Source organism: Dermacentor andersoni, chromosome 2 (assembly GCF_023375885.2).
Source record: "Dermacentor andersoni chromosome 2, qqDerAnde1_hic_scaffold, whole genome shotgun sequence".
Taxonomy (NCBI): Eukaryota; Metazoa; Arthropoda; class Arachnida; order Ixodida; family Ixodidae; genus Dermacentor; species Dermacentor andersoni.
In genome coordinates, this window is record NC_092815.1 from 119,523,264 (window position 1) to 119,548,230 (window position 24,967).

Below are 24,967 nucleotides of genomic sequence, written 5' to 3' on the forward strand. Positions count from 1 at the left end.
CAATTTACAATAATGTAGCTCTTCATTTTGACGCTGGAAGCTGAAGCTGCCGCCAACATTACGCCATAACATCCGGAAACTCTAGCGAGCTCTAGCGGCACGAAAAATGACACGCTGTGTCAGTGATTTTAGAAGGCAAGCGCGAAAACGCATGTAGTTCTCCCGGACTGCCTTCACCACGGCGCCACATCTGTCGAACGTAGGGCTACATCCGAGCCGTCCACCCGATTACTATCTGCTAATCTATGGCCTACACTGTAGGTTGCTGCTGGACTTTATTGCAAGGGCTACAAGTCACGGTGGTCTTCGTGCTGTTGTTTCATTTTGTGTGGCGTTAAGCACGTTCTCTTGGAAAACTCCCTTCTTGACCTTACCTTCATCTTTATTTGTTTTCTATTATTTTGTGTGTGGAGAGTTGTCCGCAATAATATATATATATATATATATATATATATATATATATATATATATATATATATATATATATATATATATATATATATATATATATATATATATATATATATATATATATATATATATAAGAAAGAAAGCGTGCAGTTTCGGAGTTCTCAGAAAGCAGCGCGCCCGCTCGCACGCAGATGATAACGAGTGCCAAGCATTAAAGCTACGCAGAAGTAGAAAAATGGTTTCAAACTGACGGTAGTCTGGTATAAAACAGGACGTGCAACACTGTAGTCTAGAATACGCAACTACGTTTATCTCAGCTTCCGTTTCACGGTACTCGCCTGTGACGTGTTCAGGATACAAAACGCGTACGTCGCAACTAACGAGGCTGGCCTGCTGTCGAGAATCAGGAAACCGGGGAGCCAGGTGAGTCCAAGGAGGGGTAGCATTATCACCGTCGTCCTAATCCAGCGTCTGCAAGCAACACAGGCGAAGTAGCAGCAACATCACGATAACGCAGATTGTCTGTTAAAACATCGCCACCAGTTTCACGAGCTCACGAAAGCAGGTTTCGTCGGCCTCTATCTACAGTCCCTGCCGCTTAAAGTGTAAAGGTGAGGAGGTCTGAGATATTTAGTGTTTTTTGCATCGGTCCCTGTGAGGGCGCGATGTGCTGGATATTGCTATTGCATGACGGAGGGTCATTAAAGAAGTGGATCAGTAGCCAGAGACATTTTCATTACATAGAATTCCCGGTACAGCAATCTTAACGGTGGTCTATTTTTTAAACATACAAACCACATTAACTGTGGATTTAAATACGACGGAGGCTCGGACGCGGAGGCCTCCACTTTTTATTGATTTTTCGATCAACAGGGGCACGAAGCAGAACAGATAAACTTAACTTCCTTAATGAGGTTCCAAACGCATGGGCAGTATCAATCGTTTAAACGTGTCTTATAGATGTCGCAGTAATAATAGAAATCAGTGTGAGAATTACGTCTCGTTGAAACAAGCATCCTACTAATTCGTCAAATATCCAGGCCTGGTTTGTTAAATGTTTGAAACCCTGCCGCTAAGAATTAATGACTGGCTGCCATGAATTACCATCCTAGCACAGAGGAACACTAATTATTGCATATCAAATAGTTATCAACGTGTCAAGCACGAAAAGTGGGGCGTCCTTGTTAAACGGTGAGAAATTCTCGCCTGTCTTGTAACGGAACGATAACGACCAAAAGCGTGGCGTCATAAATGTCGTTGATATCTGTTCCAATAGAAAAGAATGAAGACACAGCTATACCTACATTGTCTCACAAATAGCACGTAATAAGGAACAAAAGCATACACAAATAACCTATACAGAAATGCACGTAGTATGTACGCATTGTAGCGCACACATTATACACGTTACAGATATACACGCATTGTACAGACTTTATAAGCACGCAGTAAGTACATGAAATACACAGGAAAAGACAGTAGATCAATGCAGCAAAGTGCATCCGATAATGTAACAATTAATCCAATGGTATTGACATTGGCCAGTTCATTGTGCAGCACTGAAAGAAAGTACAAATATTCAGCACGTGTCAGGCTCATGAATAAAGTCAACAGCATTACTAGTGCAAGAAGTTGGAAGGCCAATTCAAGTATTATTTAATATTTTAGTTTCAACTACCTGTTATGATTGCAACGCCGAAATCGCACGGCACGACGCCCCGCGGATCCCCGAAAATACGTCGCAAATATATTTTCTTTTGACGTTGCACCTTTACGGACACACTTGGAGTTGCACGAGTGGTGCGTTGACTTAGCGCAATCACGTGCAACACCCAGGCTGTACTCGTATAATCAGCCCAGTGCTTCCAAGATAACAGTGCACGTTGACCGAAATAAAAATGATCACACATGTGCACCCATATCGTGATCTCCCCGAAAAAAAAAAAAGGCATTTAAGAGCGCAATGTACAGCGCGGTTCGGTGCTAAAGGTAGCATCTTAGCAGGTGGCACTCAATTTGCTTAATTTGCTTAAACCTTTTCTCCAGCACAGGGTAGCCAGCCGGTGCTTGCACTGGCTGTAACCTCCCTGTCTTTGTCCCATCTTTTTTTTTCTATCTGGCTTGCTGATTGAATTTATATCAGCACACTGCACACGGGCGTAGGAAAGGGTCGGCACAACCAACCGCAAGTCCAGTGCTGCAAAACCGGGTGTTTGTACGTGTGCAGAAATTGGCACGCACTCTACATGTACGTGTTCTCTGTAATAGTGAACCACACTGCATGTCTGCTGATACCGGTGCAACTGTAATGCGTATATTGCAGTAAATTTCAATTTAGGGATATCGATTATACTGCGTCGACGTTTACACGGGGCACTACTGTTATTTTTCTCTCTGATAAAGTAGTCACTACAGGAACTTGTATGAGCCTAAACATACACGCCATAGCCCCCCGTTGTGAACGGAAATTCTGTTTTTCAGCTAGTCCTCTTTTTTTTTACTGGGAATAAGTTTGGCACTGATGCTTGAACACATGGTGGGCATTACAGGACAAATAGTGCTAGAAAGGGGATTAAACAAGAAAACACAAGGCGGTGCGCAGTTCTTGTTAAGTCCCGTCTTTAGCACAGCTTGTTTTACAAGTCATGTACCAACCATCTCACCAAGTCGTGTTATTGCATTGCAAACAAAACCCTGCGCTATTGCAACGTGTCGGTGAAAGCATAGTTTGTCGAAATGGACCCCTCCCGGCCTGCACATCCCGACGAGTCGGTCACGTGATCTTCAGGTACACGCGAGAGCATTTGGTGAGCAAAAAGCACGCCGCACGCTCGTTAGTATGCACTGACAGCGTCGTGTATCGCGGGAGTCTTCTTATTTTTCCGTGTATTTCGTGCGCGTCCGCCAAGCCGATTTGTCATGCTGGCGATTTGTTACGTAGTTTAATGGGTAAATATCACGAAAAAAAGGCAGGTAAGTTGCTTTTTTTTTCAGTTTCCCAGGAGACGAAAAGCATCGACAAACGTGGAAGTGCTGGCAATGCACCGCCACAAATGGCAGCCGTCAATCGCCGACAGAATCTGTGGAGTTCACTTGCGATTTTCTTGAAAGGTTGAAAGGATCGGACGCTGCTTTGACAGTGTCCTGCTGCTTTTATGCTGGAAGAAGTTAATTCAGAACGCGAACATAGGAGTAAGCCGTTAGGACAAAAGTGGTCACGTTAGCGCTTACGTGTTTGAAAAAGCATATGAACTGTAGGCAGCTCTCTACTTGACATATTCTATTAGATCAGTGTGAACTATGTGAGCAGTGGTGTGTTGCTGTAGCGAACAAGCACTTACACCTTCTGCCGCATTGCTTGATGTCACACAGGCACATTCACTCGCGCCTTAGCCAGATCGGGATAAAGTGCTGCTACAGGGGCACTTCCGATCCCGATTTCGCTCCATCAGGATGCATTCAATCGTGATCGGGCTTCTTGATCGTGATAGTAGATGTCAATAGCGCTCATCCTCAATGTTCAGCAGATGTCGCGGCGTGAGGAAATTGTTTTACCCACCATCTTTTTGCACACAGCCCGTGACTTCAGGTGTACACGAAAGGAAGAGGTACATTGAAAGCTCCTGCAATGCTATCGGCTCGGCAACATTCTGCCAGCATAGTGCGAAAAGTGCCAATCATGTCGGCCTGCGAGCATTCTGTGTTTACAGCACGCCCGCGTATCCAATTGCAATGGCCGCGAGAACTGAGCTACAGTACGGGATTTCGGCCCATTGGGCACAGCGACGGGGAATCGTTATCATGAAAGAACGGGGCAGCGGCAGCCCTGTCGCTAAAGAAACATCCATCCACAATCACACACAAGCACACGTGCCCACGCACACGCGCACACACGCACACACACGCATACATACGTGCACTAATGTGCACATATACGTGCGTGCAAACATGCGCCTCTGTTTTCATGTCGGTGACATTTGCACAGTAACGTTCACCATGAGGATTATTCTAGATAATTCTGGCTAACCTTGACTTGTAATATTGTGATAACACTACATGGTAGAAATTAGAGGATTAATGCGGCTAATACTCGCTATGACATAAATCTGCGATCACCGATGAGGTTAAAATAAGGAAATCAGAGAATGAGACAGATAGAGAGCGAGCTGGCAGGCATGTGAACCACGGTCGCATTCGGTCGTCTACTTTAATCGCGCGCGGGGAGAGGGCAAGGGGATGGCAAAAAAGATAAGAATAAAGGAAAAGAAAGAAAGAACACGAGGTAGATGTAAGCCGAAAGTGTTGAGACAAATCCATATACTACCATATCATTCCAGTGCTAAAATAAGCGCTGCGTTTTCAGTGCGCACAACACAGGTGTGCCATAATTTCGTAGGCATTCTTAGTATAACTAAATTTTAGTCCACCAACTACTTCTCAAGGTACGCTGCCCGTTGTCAGCAGAAATGGGCGTAATGAACAGTCTGATGAGAAGAGGCCATGTTCTCGCCCGGATCATTGAAGGCCCGAAGCGGTTGCGCTATTAAACTTACAACGCTCACTCTGCCTTCCAAGACAAACTTTACGGTAAAGAGGTCAAGAAGGGGACGGGCCGAGAGACATGCTTGCTACTCATAACCCACATTTGTTTCACTCTAAGGGCCCTATAACGTCAAACTATTCCAATCTGTTTTTATTCCAATCTCCTGATGTCAAATTTACGTAACAGCCGACGCAGGCATCGGGTGGTGACCCGCAGCGTTGTTTGAACCGCCCAGTCATATGCTCAACTTGTTTATAGGAGTTCATTTTTGCTTCAAAGCGAATAGCGTTGTCTACTTCGACATAGTTTTCTTAGCTAATTGATTGACAAGAAACGAGGAGCACGCAGAAGTGGAGAGGGTTTGCGTGGGGCTGATTTAGCGCAGTGAAACTAAATAACGGACGAGGAGGGTGGTTCCGGCGTCTGGGATGGACCCGCTTCTCATGCTTGACTGGCTAAAGATAATGCTTGTTAAAACGGATATTCAGCGAAAAGCAGTTGGCTGACCAATGTTGTATATACGTGCCGAAAAAGCCAGACAAAGTTGTAATACCACGTACAAATGCTTATTATACGCAAATCGTTCCGTTCTCCCCGAGAGCTCCGAGTAGCCACGCCAGAGCGGTCAATGGGCATGCAGACGTCTTCTATTAGTTTAGGAACAGGCACTCTTCAGCTGTCCCGAAAAAAAGTTGTTTTGTTCGGCAGAATTAATGAATCTTTAATGACTACAAATCGCTCTGTAGTAATGAGCTTTCGCGGTTTTGTGGCATCGAGTGACAGAAAAGCAAAGTGAGCGCTGCCCACTATCTTTTGACGAATAGGAGAGGGTTAATGACGAAAAAGGCATGGAAACAGAAATAATTATTTTTCCTTTGTTCAGTGTAATCACGTATAATCAGTGTGTGCTCGTCGTATCGGATGGTGAGCTATCGGGGTTCTGTCACGTTGCGTCACAGACAGGCGAAGCGGGGGTAGTCCGAAAATGTTTCACCAATCGTGGAGGGCATGATCGCAGCAATGGAATAGAAGCAGTTTCGAATAGCTTTACATTATAATGTCCTAACATTCCTCTGCCCCTATCCGCCATGCTACTTCGGTAATCTGACGGGAGCCAGCGTATACATCATGACACGGCCGATGGCCTTTGTGGTAGTTATAGCCACAGTCCATGGGGCGCTGCCTTTGTTTGCATGGATAAAGCGCGAGCTATGGAAAAGATACGAATGCGTGTAAACGACAACGCCAGTCACGCGCTGTGTTTTCCCGGCTTTATTGCTGGCCAGGAAAACACAGAAAATGGCAGTCTGATCGCGTAGTAAAAACCACGTCGGCTCAAAGCTGATAAGAACTGCCGCCAACTGCGAAGGTTGGCCCGCTGCTCGGTTTCGTGCTTGTCGCCGCCATGGAGCAGCAAATTTTAGAGAGCAGGGAAAGAGCCACCTTCCCACGCATATACCGCACAGTATGGACTAGAATAGCAGCTTGGGCTTGTTGGTTTTCCATCCTGCTATTAACAGCGCAAAATGTAGACAAGAGACGAGGTGGTGTCTACTTGTCTCGTCTCTTGTCTACATTTTGCGCTGTTAATAGCAGTATGGAGCTATGACAATTCTCTATAAGTAAAATAGCGTGATGCTCACCGGAACTCACTCACCAACTTTTTCCTACAGTGCTCTACTCACTCACGTTTCCCTCCAATCGCACTCCCATGCCTTCACTCGCAGTGACGTTCAGAGGCGCATAGACTGGCTATGTGGCAGTATGAGCACGTTGGTATTGCAATTTTAAGAATTTTACAAGCGCAAGGAAAACATGGTCGAAAAAAAGCACACATACAAATATACACAGGCGCTTCTTCCAACAACTTATTTTGGATCCCAACGCTACCTGTTATACATCACATAATCTGAACACATCAGTGCGCAGAACTCCAAGGCGTTACGAGTCAAAAATTCTACACGAGAGAGGCTGGCACACCCAGAAAATCTAATTGTTTTCTTGTCAACGCGATTGACGGCATGTTTTCGCACATTTGACCCATCTTTTCTGTTTATTCTGCTTCAATAATCTCTCTTGTGCGCTGATTCCTATTTCGGCCAACAATTCTGCACGTGTGGAACAACGGAACACAACTACAACTCCTACGATTCCGCAAGAAAGCCACCTACCATGTTTTTGACCTTTTAACTGTGCTCGCGCAACCGATCGTTACGGCAACGTCCGGTTTTTCCAACAGAGCTGCGACAACATGACAACGGTAAGCAATAGATTACACATTTTGCATAATCTATAAATTTATTTTTGTGGTGCTTTTCGCGACCTAGAGCTTTGTCTGCGTTTGGAAACGTGATCTTGCACCGTATTTCCACTTTGTCTAGTGCTGAGAAGGCCACACGCTCAATAGTTCGTTGAACGATCTTTTTAAATTTACGGGAGACTGTGTGCATGTATGGTCCCACAGTTATGCGATTCCCGCATCAAACGGCACTGGGCTACGGCTTTGCCAACATTCTTTCTGTCCCTCAGAATGTGCTCAGACACAGAGAACAGCAATGGTGGAAGGTAACCAGCATTAATCAGCCTCATTTTTTGTTGGTCGAAACTCAAGGCAACCAAATGCTGGCACGACTTCTTTAGGACATTATTGAAATACAGACAAGCAATCGCCCTTTTAACTAATTTAGTCTGCACTGAGTGGCAAGGAAGTAGGGGTTTATAATGCATAAACGCATAATGCCAACAAGAGTGATCACTACATAGCGACGAGCGAAGATCAAGAAAGGGCAAGGTTCCTATCTCTGGTAACTCTTAAGTCACGTCCAGGGGTCTGAGAAAATCTCGAATAATTGGCACGAGAGCGTGAACCTCAGACTCTAGCTGATCAGAAGGGCAATTAACAATAAATATGACATCACCAATCAATCCAAAAGCTTTTACTACCTTTGTACCTAGTAATTCTTCAGACAGCTTAATACCAAGGGGGCCTAAAAACAAGTAGAGTAGGCGCGAGACTGCATCTAGAGGCATAATGCACTGACGATCTCATTGGCGCGGCACTCGCAACGACTAGCACTCATTCGCATATACACTTATATCCGCTAACACTCGCTGCGATTCACAGACACTTACCATAACGTACTGCCGTTTTCAGTGCCGTCCATTGACAGCTTCCACAATTCATGAGAAATCGCAACTGACGGCTGCACAATGGCAGTGAGTGTGCATGAGTGAGTGCATTAGTGAATGAACGCGCCGGTATGCGCCACAAATAATTTTAACTGCACTGAAACCTATACCAGTGGCAATTTGCCATTCCGGTTCTTGAGCGACACAACTCCTCGCTCGCAAGATCAATACGCGATTCGCGCTGCAATAAGCCATCGTATCACTGGGTGTCATGATTCAAGGCTATAATTGCGCCCCTTTTCCTACTCTTGAATCATGACCTTTGGCACAATCATGGCGCAATCATGGCCTGTGATAAGATTATGCCGGCTTTAGCCTCCATAACGCTTTTGATGTCACAAAATACCGCTGAGGTTATATCGAAGTCGGCGCGCTGTTTCTTTAGCCGCCGCTTATCAAAAGAGCAGGTGGCATTGCCTGGCGCGCGTTCTCAAAGGAAGAACTCAGACACGTTGAGGTCATTTTACTTCTACCCGAGCGCTATTTTATGAGAAGCGTAAAAAGAGATGGGCATTCCCGAGACGATAAAGAATAACCGCTATTCTTACGTCGCGCGTGAACTTGAGCAGAGGAAGGACAGCGAGCGCAAAGCTTGTCTGAGAGCTTTCAACTACCCGCGCGAGTCACGAGCAGCGCTTTATTGCTGACAAAGCAAACACAGCGATTTAATTCTCCTAGACTTCCACATTACCAGCGTCTGCAGCAGTCTTTGCTGCGCGTGTGTTCATTTTTTGCAGACCTGAGTGTCGAATGCAGACAGGAGCCGTATACTCGGTGATCAGTCTTTTACGGCGAAACTGTCTGTGGCTAGAATCTGGCGGATCCCGTCCAGGCGTAGACCAACAATTTTTCATACGTGTGCCGATACCGAAGATAGTGCAGTGTCGGGCCGACCCGCGGCGGAGGTGAAGCAGGCGTTAAGCACTCCCCATACGTGAGCCGATCCCGAAGTTATATAAGTGCAATACCAGGCCAACCCGCGGCGGAGGTGCAGTTCGCCATTAAGGGGCCTGCATACACAGCTTCGCTGGTCACCCTTCTTCACGACGTGGAAGGGCACTTAGTTCTTTTTTTAGACGTCAGCCTAATATGTTGAAGTGACTCTGCTTATCTTGTGCGTACGCAGTTGTATGCGAAAAGCCAATTTACAGAACCCCGACTGCTCGCTCGCTCACTCACTCACTCACTCACTCACTCACTCACTCACTCACTCACTCACTCACTCACTCACTCACTCACTCACTCACTCACTCACTCACTCACTCACTCACTCACTCACTCACTCACTCACTCACTCACTCACTCACTCACTCACTCACTCACTCACTCGCAAGTCGAAAATATACTTGAAGCCAAAGGCCCAGCCTAAAAATGATGAAGCAGGTCGAAAAAAAAAAGCTGATGTTAAAGAAGCAGCCAAACTGACCTAAGAAAATATATGCACCGCTCCTTAGCAGTTATTCAATGCGTATCCATATGATATTTCATAAAATTTGCCGCTCGTTTTTCTAACGTACGACGTAAGTACTGATGCTTGCTTAAACGTAGCGCTTACCGTTCACTTTTATTTGAGGGCCATTACGAGTTTGCGACTTCACTTGAAGCAAGACTGCAAATTCCACACTTGATATTCGGGCAGAGCTAACAGTTAGTGTCTTTAGCGATTAATACATAGATATGCTGAAACGCACTGGCGGCGGCATGTTATAATTAGGGAAATCAGTCATAGCTCTGCACTGTACTGGCGTCCTTTATCACGTGCCGGTTTCACCCAGATATACCTGTCCCAACGAGTTAGTCAAGACACGAGACACGACAATATTGTTATTATGTATTTAGTTTAAAAGCATTTCAATAAATCCCGCAACCATCCGCTCCCTTGGCTTTGGTTCCCCTGGTGGTAGACTCCCCCCCCCCCCCTTCTTTTTTTTTTATTACAAAAAATTTTGATTACGGTCATTTTCATTTATTTTTCTAATATGGCAGCCTGCAATACTTAGGTGCAGCAGGCAGGGCATAGTTTCTTATTTTGATTATTTTATCTTTATTAATTTTTATTGCCCAACACAATCTTTGTCCCAACGAGTTACCGCTAACCGGACCACAAATATCCGATTAAGGCGAGAACTATGCTAGACTGTCAATAAATGTGTCAAAGTGACACCTTTCTTCCAAATCGTTAGACACCCCGTTGCAAGAAAGATAAGGTAGTAGGATACCGATTTGGGCTTAATCATGGCGCTCAATTGCAAAGTAAATAAACCTGTATTTTTTGCGCAGTCGCTCACGCTGCGTTTTCTTTTTTTTTTTTGCGTAAGAACAGTTGAATCACCGGCTTGAAGGCTTGAATTCTTGGCCGCAAGTATTACTTGACGGGAAAACTTATTTCTTCCTCATTGCTGTCCGAACGCGGCACGTCTAACATCCGGTCCCACATCTCGCGTTAAGCAAAGTCGTTGTGTCTGCTGCAATGCGCAGCACACTGAAGTGAAATGAAAACGCATTGAGTATAGAGGAGGTTCAATTCACCCCAAATTCAATGCCCATTGCTTTTTTTTTTTTTTTTGCCAGCGTTGGATACAACTAGCGAAAACAATCGGGTGCACCACGCCCGAAAATAACATCGCTCTTTCGCCGTATTCACTTTTTACAACGATAGCTCTTGTGGCTTCTCTCGCCAAACCTATATCATAATAGAGAAATACAGTATTGTATTGTGGTTTTGATGTTCGCTGGTATTCATCCTTGGAATCCTATCGTGCCTTGTCAGAATATTACAAAAAAAAAAAAAAAAAGCCGCATTGCCTCACCAGGACTCCAACTCCGGACCCACAGAAGGCCAGTCGATTGTTTTACCTCTTGGCCACTACCTTTTCTATTTTCTTTGGTTGTACATGATATCTATCGCATCAAGTGTAACGTTCTATGCTATAGCTGCACAAGCACTAGCCAACACGAATAAAAGATCATTTCGGTTTCTTCTGCAAATTATCGCGTTTGAATTGTACCTGAAACTATAGAGCGCTGTTACACAAGTTTAAGTTCATAACCCCATAAGCCTTCATATTTAGTCAGCATACCATCCTATATTTGTTTGTATCACATGAAGATGACGTGCCATTTTATAAGTTTTTTCTTCTGATTGCCACTGCAAAACTTATCGAGGGCGCGTATGTTAGACCGAAATGCCGAGTCCATTTCTTCTCTTCTAAATTTTACTTTCGTGAAATGATTGTTTGCTCAAATTACATGTACAACCTAACAGAGCTTCAACGGGACTGATAGCACCTCTTTATCAGTTCCCTCTCGTTGCCAATTTTTTAGGTGCAAAAATGCTTGTAGCTCTCGCTGTTACCTCAGTTACCTCCAAAACTTCGGAGGTCATGCCGAGGAGGCGGGCGTTAGGTCATGCGTCACTTTCCAGCGATCGGTAATGTCGGTGTTTTTTTTCAGTTTCGACCTCTCATGAAGCGGCTAGTTTTGAGAGCTTTTGTGACGCTCGTGTTCGTACTTCAAACGTCAAATTTCGCACGGAGGTTCTTCTATATCTACATTATCATAAATATGCTTCTTAAGTGATAAGGTTGATTGGTTGAAGCCATGCTCTACAGCTTGCCCATAATAAAGTGCTGAGGGGAAAGAATATAAACGAAGCCAGTAAGCAATAAGCGAAACTTCAGTATGGAAATATACGGAACAGCCGCCACAGTGTGGCTGCACTGAGGAGAAAGAAGACGACGTGGGTCCGCTTGATATAGCGTCGCCATTTTGGCCTTCCGTTAGCTATATGACAAAAGAAGGAGTCCTGTGTGTCAGCTTCTCCACCCCCAGGCAGCACCTCCTACACAAACGTCGACTACTCGTACTAGAGGCATAAATGACTCTTCTTCTCGAAAGGATATTGCTCCGCGCACCTGCGAGTGTTTACTACAACCGATACCACACGAGAAAGGTGCAAGAGTTATTACGTATGCTAGTTACCCGCTGTCGCGTCACTGCTTCACTTTATGGGTGAAACTATATTCCTTTAGTGCATGGAAAAGAAATTCCGGCAGAACCCATCTCACAATGACTGTCGACGTGAATGCGACTAGTATTCAAGCAATGTAGCGACACGCTGTGTTGCTGCCACCGAAACGCGTCATGTATGAGCAGTGTACTGCAGCCGGGCTCCCCTTTCGCGCTTCCCTCTGGACACGCTGCGCCATCTAGCGGCGCGCTAATGAAGTCCGCGCGCAGACCCCCTCCTTTTGCGTAGCCTCCGAGATACATGGCGCACCGGCGCGTGCTAACGCTGAGAGAGAATTCGCTACCCGCGGACGTTCGCGGCGCAGCGCTACAGCAGCGGACTGTTGTGCTTAAAGAACCCAAGCTACTTGGGATCGATTCCAGACCTTATCGGATAAATTTAAAAGGATTTCTTAAAAAGGATCGAAGAGCGGCGTAAAGAAGCCCGATAGGTAGACGCAAAGTGGCTGCAATAGGCTAAGAATGCTATTTGCATTTAACGAAGCTTTTCGTATAAGGAACGCACACTCGGTGAAATTTCCACACAGCCAGTTTTAATAATGGATGTATCAACCCTATAGCACAGTATACCTTGTTTCTGTGTTGATCTGTCGCGCACCAGACTTGGCAACGACGCGGAAAGCACGCGTATTCTTGCGAAGATAAACAGGGCACGAAAGAAGAGCCGTCTCGCCTCCAAGATTATGCACAAAGAGGCATTCCGCGCAGACCAGCCGAGTACGCATATTTGGCCGCCGCCGTCTGGCACCCGTGCGGCGTGAACTCTGCAGCAGCACACAGCCCAGCTGTTCTTTAGCTAGTTATTTTTTGTTTTCTTTCCCCCCCTTTTTTTTCTTTCCTGAGGATTCGCTTACCTGGCGGTTTCCAGACGCGCTCTCGACGTCGTCTGCTTCGAGAGGCGGCACGTGGTGCGAATGGTGAACACGAGCACGGCGAAGTTTACCTGCAGCGCGGCGACGCATGCGGCAATAAGATTGAGAGGGCCTCTAGCACAACTGTCGCAGTAGACAAGCAGGGTAGACACGCTGTTGGTTTAGACAGCGCGATGGGGAGCGTAGCACGAAAACAGGATGTGCGCGAAGAGGGCAAAATTATACTCTAATTGCGGAGTGATTTAGATTTCAGTGCGTTTTTTATGTGTCTTTAATAAGGCTCCAAGAGGCCGCATGCGACATCCGTTTTGTAAAGGCTGGACTCCTGGCACGCTCACTTTCTCACTATAGTCACGCAAGGAGCACGTGCTGATTTTGTAGTCCTTCTCGTGCACCAGGTTCAGCATTTTTCGTTTTCTTCTTTGCAAGAGGAAGTCTGGGGAAAATTGACGTTTTTTTTTTTTGTAGCCGATGACTTATTAAATTACCGTGTACATGCGCGGGCGTACGTGCGTGCGTGTGTGTGCGCGTGTGCGTTTTCTGTTTGTGTGTGATTCGGCGAATATTTTGTCTATGTTACCTTGGCCACACAAGAGCGTATGTGTAACCACAATAATTGGGAAGTCAGTAGCTCTTCAGCGTTGTAGTTGGTCACTAAGCTGTCACTAAACGGATGTATTTTATAGCACGTGGGGACAAAGGCGGGAATTAATCGTGCTCCTGCAATACGCGATCGGCTAGGATAAAAGTGACATACCGGTTTGAACGAGACACGACGAAGTGTATTTTTTATTTTTTTATAATGCCGGATTTCTGCACAGAATTAAACTGGAGAAAGATTACCGTCCCTGTGAACACAATTTCTCTGTAAAATGTCTTTGCTTCCAAATATATTCTCTGCCAACCCAAATGATATACCGCTTTGTAGACAGTTCTGGCAAAGTTGCTATAGTAGCACTTTCTCCACGGCGCATGCACTTGCCGAACTATCTATTTGTTGCTTGGAGATTAGGCAGGAAAAGAATGAAGCTTTTTGTACTGAAGACAAACAGAAGAAAGTTTAGTACCAAACTCAATGCCCTGAATTAGCCAGTCATAAGGTAAAGAAACCATTGTGTCTCAACCTGAACTGCGTGATGAAAAGTAAGTCCTTAGCCTAGTGAGTGGCGATCATTCCAGACTGAAATATAGTTTGACGTTACTTTACACTCTACGGAAATGTGTACCTTACCCCAAGATTGAAGAATACAACAAAAACTACATGAATATCAGCATTCCGATTACCTAAACTTTGTAACCTCATGGTCATGGTGCTCCTTATTAGTGACAAATACGTGTTCAGTAATATCGCATACTGCAATGAAGGAATCGAACGCTACATCTAAAGGCACCACTAATCATCTTCCAGTCAGCTCATTTTGTCCTGATTTCGCACGGCGCAGTCCTGCACACGTACTAAAGTTCGCGAGCTACGTGATTCAATGTTAAATTTGAGTGGTGCGAGCTATCTACAGATGCGAATCTATGCGGAATTCTTGCTTTAAGTACGACGTGTTGTCGTGGTGATTTCACACGCTTGAGCAACCGGCCTCTGTTTGACTAGACTTTCGAGAGCATCCCCTCGCGAATGTTGTCGCCAGCAAAAAAAAAAAAAAAGAACCCATCTCGGAACTGATATTCGTCGTCTTGTTTCCGGAACGCATTCACATAGCTTTGCTGATAACGCCAGTGCCTATCGCAACGCTCTGTAGCATGTGCCGCGAGTTTCGCTCCACACTAAAGACGGTCTCACCCTTGCGTGCTGCGCACAAGGTCAGGACAACTTAATAAAAAGCCTTCTTATATTTTTTTTTACATCCTCAGTTGGCCTGTTGAAGGCTGCGTTGCTGTTTGCATTTACAGAAGGATAAGATGAATAGAAAGCTGACATTGCAGAGAGATTGTGAAGAGAGCTTTGAATGAATAAATAAAGGAATTAAGGATTTGGTTGTGATTGTAATGATCCGCAAATCTTTATTCGCAGCTCCCACACAATGGACTGCAGAATTCCTAAGGAAAAACTGAAGTGAAATTGATGTACTATACAGCAATTATGTAGCTATGCGAATATGCGAATATGCCTGGATACACGGATTATTGCATAGAAAAAGAACATGAAATAAAGTAAGAGTACTGTATGCAGTTTCTGGTGATTGCACATAGGTTTCGGATGCTCAAGACAGCAAGCAGGATAAACACAAGGAAATAACTCAAATAAAACGAAGCCCTAACAGAACTTCTACAGTCTCTGCGATTGCGCCAGCCACCAAGAAACGCCACCTGGATAGTTTAACAAGCTTATTGCATCAAAAAACACAGAAGCGAGTACATGACTTCTTGAACAATAAACAATTTTCTTCAACTTCGTCCTACCTTCAGTTTTCCTTTGCATATAGCTAATAAATAACACAATCTCAGCAAGCCCGAGCGAATGACTGTGCTAAGCAGCTCCCTAGCAATGCACCCTTTCACATGGCTTGGCAAGCCCAGTCGCACACCCAAACAAATGTTTGCACAGGAACCGCTGAAATTTGGTCCTCACAAGAACTCGACAGTGCTCTCTTGTCACATTGAGCTCTTGCAAGCGGTAAATTTCACTCCAAGATTTATGTTCGTTACGGAGGCATGGAGCGTGATGTTACAAGGAACCGTCATGTTACAGGATATTCTGGTACCTATATCTCATAACCGCCAAGCGCAACAGTGCATGCGGCCTTCTTCAACAATATACCCTGATAAATGCCGGATGTGGAATGTACTGCGGAAATTGCGGTATAGATTTCAAGCTGGCCGATCCACATTCAGTATCTCTACATTTCAGTGACGCTTCCTGTGCTGTTCCCATATTTGTTCTAGTGCACCTTACCCCGCACCTTTTCTGAGAAAGCAAATATGAAAGAAGAAAAACTAGCACAACCATTTGCAAAGTTGTTATTTTTGCTTTATTTGTAGAGCGCCAAAGGAGAAGGCTAAAAGGGACACAGAAGTGACAGGACTGCGCGCTTTTATTATTAGAAGGTACAAAAGAGAGTCCTGCAACAAGAAACTAGACTTAGAAGAACAGTAATTTGGGCCTAACGGCCTTGTCGTTTTTGCGTCATCCATAGCATTCGTCCTGCGCGCTGTGTAAGTAGTAGACGAAAACCAGCTCGTCCGATTTACTCATCGCTTAACGTTAAGTTCGTGTTCCAAAGACATTATTTTACATATTCTATTGTTGAACAGCGCATGGTCCTGTCGTTTCTGTGTCTCCTGTAGTGTTCGTCATCTGCGCTGTACGAGTAATGAAGAAAAACAAAGAATATGTGTGGGTGTTCTTTGACCTTGCTCCCGGAATACTGTCGTCGAGTTACTGCGGCGTCGCAGCGTGATGGAGGAGGAATCAAGAAACGGACGTCGATGCTCACCGTGAGAACAAATGCAACGGGTCCAGCGTAGCTCCATATCACCCCATAGTTCCTGGAGAGCCAGCAGCTGGGCAAAGATAAGCGAGCAAACATGATAGGCGCTTTATTTATTGACCACACTTGGTGGACCCAGAAGAACTCACCTATCGGGCATGGCAAGAAGCCTAAAAAAATTCTCGTTTCAATTGTAGCAATGGGCAATTTAAGCTTTTCAAGGCCTGAATTGAAGCAAGAGTACGAGAAGTTTCCATCGTTCTTTTGCTGCGATTGTATTTAGTGCCATGTGAGTGCATGAATTCAAGTATAAGGGGTAATTTTTTTCTTGTTTTTGGTATTCCGCTTTCCTTTTTGACTAGTTGCATGTTGTACTCGTTTGCAAGTACCTTTTCTTGTGATTGTCAGACTTGCAACTAGCCCACTAGCATACTCTTAGAAATTGATGGAATAAGTTAAATGCATGGTCCAGGTGTAAGGAAATACTTTTTTTTTTCGCAGTCGGTGGGCTCTTGTAAATTTACTGGTTAAGTCAAATGTGAAGAACGGCTATTCGAAAGGCTTTATTGGAATATCAAATATATTAGGACTAGGAGGCTCCTAATGTACTGTTTTCGTCCAGTCGAAATTTCAGCAGCACAGAACGTTGGGCAAGTTTGGTGGTTGTTCGCTGCTACTATAGAATACGATGACGCAAGTGGTACTCATAAACAGTGCTTGTTTTGTTCCCATCCACCACCAGACCTTCGTTTCGAATGCGCCTTCCATATTGTACTGCTTGTCCTTTCTTTCTTCTTTAATAAATGTTTTCCTCCTCCTCCTGATCCATATTGTATATTGGCTAGTATACTGGCAAGAATAAAGCTAATACATTGGTAGGCTAAATGTTGTTGGCCGTAAAGCTTTCTTTCAACAAGAACGAAATCGCCGTCAGTATTGTTTCAGCAAACCAATAGAGAGTGTGCTGTTAGTGCCAGCTTTATCGTGGTTCGTCGTTCGCGCGCGGTTCTTAACACTCGAGACAGATGGAAAGTGCAGTAGCATTTATTCTTCTGCCGTCTAGTCTTCACCTGAATCGATGTTCCGTAAAGTCTTGTTAAAGATAGGTTGCTGCGGGGATATTGAGGTATGCAGAGAGTATATACTTCAACTTAAATTACTTCTTTTTTCTAGAGCTAGGAAATAAAAATGAATACATAAATAAATAGAAGAAGACCACCATGTAGCATTCACTCAGTCTCTGTCCATCCTGCTGGCCGAATGATATGAACACAGTCTATTCCTCCTCCATCGATGCCATCAGCACGCTAAATCAATTGTAGGTGCAAACTCGTAGCTCCGCTGATGTCCAACCTTTCGTGGCCCAATAGTAGAGAGAAACCTTGCCATAGAAACATCACGCCACAAGAAGCTGGACATTTATTTGTATGTTTCTCTCTTAGAGAAGCTATGATGATCACCATTGAATGCCACATTCATAACATCAGAAAATCAGTGCAACAAACCTTTTAAGAACATCTTTCTAGTTTATATATGACCATAATTGGCCCTTGCGGCAATAAACACCATGACATCATCATATGAAGTCTATCTTCTGTTTAACCTTCCTGCCTTTCACACCTCATTTGTGTCTCTCTCGTATATAATGCCTCCTTTCCTCGGTTTGTATTCGATGAACCGAAATAGACTGACATTATTATTATTATTATTATTATTATTATTATTATTATTATTATTATTATTATTATTATTATTATTATTAAGGAAAGGAGCGACTCTGAACGGCAGACTGATGCTTGGGAATACTTCGGCAATCGCTCCGGAAACGCGGATAGTCGTTTCGCCGGCTTGATTCAAATGGGGTAGAAGTCATAGCGGTTACTGAATGTTCTGCTGCTAATTTTTTTTTTCAATATATCAAACTTCTGTTAACAACGATAGTACCTGGCAGTAGCAGGCTTCAGTTACGATGCCAAGTACAGTGTTGTCTTTTGAGAATCTTATCTATGAATGCATTCGACGTTTAAAACCCTTATTGCCTTTTGGTGCAGACGGCATTCCCTCGTCCATTTTGAAGGCTTACGGCAACATATATGCGCTGGTATTTCCATCTAATTTTAACAACTGTCGAAGTTCTTCCATGTCTCCATGCTTTTCGAAAATTGCTCGCCTTTTCCCTGTGTTTAAGTCTGGTTCCAAAAGAAATATCTCGAACTACAGGCCGATGGCAGCCCTCAGTGTCACATCCAAGATTTCTGAGCTTGCCCTTCGCTCTATAGTGTCATCTAGTGTAAAGCGCTTGTTAGCACCAAACCAACACAGATTTCTCTCTATAGTCGCTCAGCAGTCGCCAATCTTGCGAGCTTCATGTCACAGATTTCTGCGCCAGTATTCCAGAGGGCGCAAGATGATGCCGTGTACTGTCACTTCGGCAAAACTTTTGATCTAGTCAGCCATTCAATGCTTCTCGTAAAGCTTATGCGTCATGGTGTCGATGCTGCAGTTGTTACTCTGCTTCGCAGCTATCTTCTGGAGAGGTCTTGCTTTGGTAGCATCAATGAACAGTCATCGTTGGTGCACAAGGCCACTAGCGGTGTCTCTGAAGGCTCCGTATTGGGACCACTCCTGTTCTTGGTTTTGTGAACGATGTTTCTCGTTATCCGGACGTCGTCCTTTCTTCAATAGGCCGATGACGGCAAACTTTTCAAAGATATTCACACTATTGATGGCTCCTGAATTCTTCAGTCAGGCATGTTGTTTGCAGAATGGTGCAAAAATAATCTTTTCAGCCTCAACGCTTCTAAGACCAAAATTATGTCCTTTACTAGCAATACCCTTAGTATTCTGCTTTCGTATGTTGTGGGTTCTTTTCCGCTGAGGAGGGCTGCTGAAGCCAATTATCTCGCTGTACTTTTTAATGCGAAGTTAAGCTTTTCATCTCATACTTGATGTATTGCTATGCATGGTCTGCGCTCTGTGTGTTTTGTTTGCCGTCTCCCACACGAATTCAAATCCCCAACTCCGTTCCTAATGTTGCATTAGGCTATATGTCTTCCCCAACTCGAATAGGCCTCCGTGGTGCGGACTGGAACTTCCAAATACCAGTGTGACATACTACAAAGAGTTCCGAAAAATGAGTAGCGGAGAGAGAGAGAGAGAGAGAGAGAGAGAGAAGGGAAGAAGGACAGGCAGGGAGGTTAACCAGACTGAGTCCAGTTTGCTACCCTATACGTGGAGAGGGGAATGGGGAGTGAAAGAGAGAGAGAGCAATTTACCGCCGTCGTTATTGCGCTGACGTGACACTGCATAACCTTCTAGCGCTTGCACTTTACCGTCACTGCCATCCCTTACCTGCCGACGTATTCGAGCAGACCTTTTGTTTTTGTATTATTTGTTTCACGGAAACCTAAACTGCGCTGGGTTACTAATTTATGTCGCGCTTGGGATTCTGCAGAAGGTCACGAGGGAGCATCGACCATTCGTTTTTCCTGCTTAATTGTCACAACAAACATTTTGCTTTGTATAGGAGGCGAAATCTCTATAATACCTATTTCGCTGATCTTAATGTTTTTCATGTTGTTTTCGTCGTTCTGTTCACAGCTTCGTGTTGCGTTGCGCTAGTTTTTCTAGGTATACGTGCTCTCTTACACCATGTAATTTAGTACAATTTATGCTTGTCTGGCGATATGTCTAATGTTCCAGCGTCTTTTCTTTCTTGTGCATTTTATGTCCTTGGTGCATTCTATGTACATGTATTTTACATGAATTGTTTCCATTTTCTTTATTCAATTTTCCTTATCTTTGTACCTTTAGCTGTGCAGTAATTTTGTTTCATTATACTTGCTCAGTAATCTTCAGTTGATATTCTGTTTACCTTGCTTTTGTCGATAGAGAAGAGCTTGTTTTGGTAACTTTCCATCTCCTTTGGTGTGTGCCAATATTATGCCCAAATTGCTTCTCTGTATATGCATCTTTTCCTTTTGCCTTCGTATCCTTTTCTCTTAAGCTGTACATTATCTTTTCATTAGGTTACTTGCGCACTAGTACTAAAATATCATAGTCCTTCCTGGGCACATATTCTAAAGGCTGGATTGGTTAATTCATTTTTATTAAGTTTTACGCATTGTTCGTGCTTTTCTCCGTCTTTTTGTTGTGAATTAACCCTGGCTTTTGTTGATTATAAACTGTTTCCTTTCTATAATTGTCACTTGCTATGTCATCTTTTCCCCTGTATCTGTATTTGTGTTTTTAACTATTTTTTTATCAGTGCGGCAGCACTCAGACCTCAGGGTTGTTCCTAGGCACGTTAAATAAACAATTCATTGACTGATAAATGTTGTTACACTGTAAATTTCGCCTTCTATAGTTCACTCATCATGCAGGTCACAAGACTCCTGCAGTGTGCATTGCTTTTGAGTGGCAGCTACGTCGCAGACGCAGAAAGCGCCGTATATAGAAACTGTCTACATTTCTGTATGGTTGCTTTCTTTGGGGGAATCAAGGCAGTGCGATACTCGGTTTACGTGCAACGTGAGGTGCACCTCACAGAAGATTATTGACCAAGGGTGAGAAATCACAATTTCTTTTATAGCAAAAATATCCAGCAGTACCATGTAATATCGATGACCAGTGCCTGTTGTCTGCGTAATCTGAAGCGCTCTTTCGTAAATATAGATAGTAACCTGGCTGTGAAGAGGTCTCTTTGACGCGGCGTCCTTTGTCGAACGTTTCATCTATCATTTCTTGTTTATTAGTATCGCCGTCGATATATCTGCCGGGCACGCGATTGCCCGGCAGATATGTCAGATATATGCAGATATATATCAGAGATATATCAGATATATGCAATAGCTTGACTTATAGGTACAGGTATCGGAGCTCACTGACAATTTGACAGAGTGGAGTAAATTTTCATCCAGACAACCCGTTCGATCAAGAGCTGGATGCCAAATAGTGCACGCCGACAGTGCTCCGAGAACGCGTTCTTTTCAATCACTCTCAAGGTCTGCCAACAGAGTCCTTCGTGTTTCAACCGGGCATTGCACGAATTAAGTAAGCTGTCCGGTGAGAGGTGCCTATTTATCACCGCCGTGTAGAGTATACGATTTAGGAAAGTTCTAAAGCTCCTCATCCAAAGTTATTCGGTTGGTCGCTCAGCTCATGTGCATGAGGAGTAGGTTCATCATGAAAATATGATTAATCATATGATTCTATATGGTGAAACACATGCGCAGACAGAGATAAACATTAATTTCTGAGCAACAAGAATTAGATACAGAATATTTTTCTCGAATGAAGGTATATTGACGGTCGCGCACGAAAAGCAATATCTTATATAAACTCGCAATATTGTGAGATTTGGTTTTCTGGCTCTGACGAACTGACCGTCTGAAGTGAAGAATATTATAATGTCTACGTTAACATCTCGCAATGATATCAAAATTAAATCATGTTTGTTTGTTTCACCAGTGTGTTGATTCCACGTCGAGTCTCGACCATGTAAATACTTATCGTGGCTTTCAGTCTGATGCTATATATTTTGCCAGGTTACCTGCCTGTCTCGCAAAAAAAAGTAGGAAGAAAAACGAACTTTGCATCTGTATTTTCGAAAACACCTTCAATTTTGCTCATGTCCTCCCTAAATTTGTAAGGTACAGAGATACGCGACTTAAATTGTCCATGGAAGGTGCCACTGAACGCTCGCTGCGTCTCAATACGCCTTTACGTTAGAGATATTGGGTTTTTTTTCTTCAAAAGTACTACTCCGCATGACATAGGTGCACCCGACGGATCTTACCGTAAAAGGGCCGACGACGCACAGCGATAGATGTACAGATGCAATTTGCCTTTCCGAGATCTCTAATGCTGTTGGTGGCCAGCACAAGCATGAAAAGGATGGTGAATGCGTCAGGACTCCGCGTAATTTTTACAGTGGACGTGCTGCAACGCGATGGCGCACTGATAACTTTTTTTCTTTCGTCCCGAGAGCTCAGCGCAACCTCCAAGCTGTCGTCAGGAGATCTGGATCCTTGCGGAGGCAATAGTTTAGTACAGAGTTCCTGTCTAAATGTCCACTAGGTGTATAAATACTTGGCCTTGGCCATAAACTGTACACACGCTTTTATTAAGCGCGCACGCTAGCTCGCGTAAATAGTCCCTGCACCATGTAAGAGAACGCGCGCATCCGGCATCGCGCACGAAATACAGCTGTTGCCGAGCGAACTGAAGCTTGTTGGTCGGAGGCAATATTATTTCGAACAGAGAGTTTCTGGACACTGCGCAATTCCGCGGTAGTGTCATCACATCCTCAAAACTGCCGTATTCAGTGCTCTGATTTGCTTAGATTGAAAGGGTTAACAATATCACATCTATACTCTGTATGGCTGGTGGGCGCATCGCGCCGGTCTTTTCGTGTGCGGTAACATACAACAGTTCGATCTTCGCTTTCCTGTCCTTCCTGATATGGTACGCGCCAGTGTACCTCCGCTATGTTTGACTTTATGGTGCCAGAACTCAAACGAGACACAAGGATATAGGCAGGAAGACACGTTGGCTCGAAAAACCCTGTCGCACTACAGCAGAAATCTGCGTTTCAGCTATTTAGAAACGTGGTTCCAGCTGCATTACAATTCCAGACACGTTATGATAACGAGACACGTTATCGTGAAGGTAGCGTACGTCAATGGTTTCGTCACTGCTCGTTTTTATGTGATTAAAAGATTCCGGTTTCCGCAGAATCGGAGCTTCGCTCTTCACAAGTGAAACGGTAGCATTCTGAATAAAACAGCATTGAAATTTGCTGCAGCACACTTTTTCGTGTAAGCCATGTACGTGAGCAGCAAGGCATAAGGGCTGTTATTTGACTTTATAGCGTCGTTTTACGGTTCAGGCAGGCTTTAAGTAATAAAGGCAAGCTATTATACTTACTTGTCTCTTGTTCCATAGCCATGTGGTCTTATTCCTGCTGTGATAAGGACGACCAGGAGAGGTGTGCCTGCCCAGATGTAAAAAGTCAAGGCCCAACTAAAAAAAGATGCTCTGGAATAATATCTTATGCTTTGCATGAATGCAAATGATACGGGGGTGCGAGCTGCTAGTCGTCACGCGATGCCAATAGAGGGTAATTAAATGCTAATGCAACTAATTAAGGAAAACGCTCACGAACGAATAGTTGTAATGCCGTGCAGCTACCGAATGGTTCCCCTCGTGGAAACAGAGCGACATTCAAGCAGATGTACAGACTCGCACCCAAGTGCAGTTTCAGAGGCGAAAGGCAGCAAAAGAGCGTTCAGTCTTCTAACAGGGGTGCAGATAAAGAAGAATGAGTCATGAAAGCACTTAACGTAACCGCACTTTTCTGAACATGTGCGTGGTACGACTCGCATTAGTTGCACGTCATGACGTCGCTGCTTTAATGCACGTGCTAGAGTTTTTGAGCCAGAACTACAAATGGACCAGACTTGCATGGCTGTCTACTCGGCGGCCAGTGCAGCTAACTAGTCGCAATGGCTAGGAGCTTCGGTCTTTGTAGTTGACGGTGTACGGCTGCGGTAATCACAGACGCAAACGATGCGATTTAGAATAATGTGATAGAAATGTTTTGAATATTTTTAACTGCTATGGCACGCGATCTGAATGCTCACCCCAGCTGCGTCGTGCCGTCGGCGCTCTAGAACAAAAATATCATCACCATTGATCTGCACGTTCACACACACTCGTGCAATGCGCACTTTCAGCGCTTATAATTGTAATTTTGTTTCTCATTACAAGTACAATTTGCATGACATATCCGAAAACGACGTTGTAAATTTGAACGGGCATTGCAGTAAACAATTGCCATGTTTGTTCTTGTTTTATGTTTATCTAGCTTTATGAGTTAAAAAAGGTCTTGGGGGACAGTTGACAAAGCATCAAGTATTCCTGCCTAAAATCACGGCAATACATAAAAAGAAAGAAAGAAAACACTCACCATGCATGTTTACATGTAAGTAAATGGTTTGGCATCGGCACTAAAGACACAAAATTTGAACTTGTTACCTGTGAAAGGCATACTATGCTAAACGTGTGAGTTGTAGAAGAGCAAGCAACACTTATGTTCGATTTTTTTTTTCGTCCATTATGTTCTATTTTCTTCGTCCAAGTCAAAGGTGGTATTCAACACGGAACACTTATTTCATTCCCTCGGGAAGGACACTACTTAGGAGGTGACACAAAATCAAGGATGCCATTGAGCGCATCATCAACACCAACACCCCGATGGTTATAAAAACCAAACCATAAATATCATGTTACAAATGTCAGCCGTTTTCACAGGACACCGATGTAATTTATATATTAGTCGGACGCCTGTGAATGCGTTTGTTCCCACAAACTTCTAGTACTTCTAACACTAACAAGGAGTGTACGACCCTGTTTTGTCTAATACCTTAAAGTTAACTTCACGGGGCTTTTAAAGTTGAAGCCATGCTGTTACCTAATAGCTT

The 24,967-nt window shown here is 44.1% G+C and overlaps 1 long non-coding RNA gene across 1 annotated transcript; it reads right to left on the minus strand.

Moving 5' to 3' along the window:
- Positions 1-762: 762 nt before the first annotated feature.
- LOC129387555 (uncharacterized) lies at positions 763-23,557 on the minus strand. Its single transcript, XR_011892556.1, has 4 exons — positions 23,412-23,557; positions 16,491-16,557; positions 13,027-13,115; positions 763-882 (listed from the first exon to the last, which is right to left on the minus strand). It is a non-coding gene; the product is annotated as an uncharacterized lncRNA (long non-coding RNA).
- Between the last annotated feature and the right edge of the window lie 1,410 nt (positions 23,558-24,967).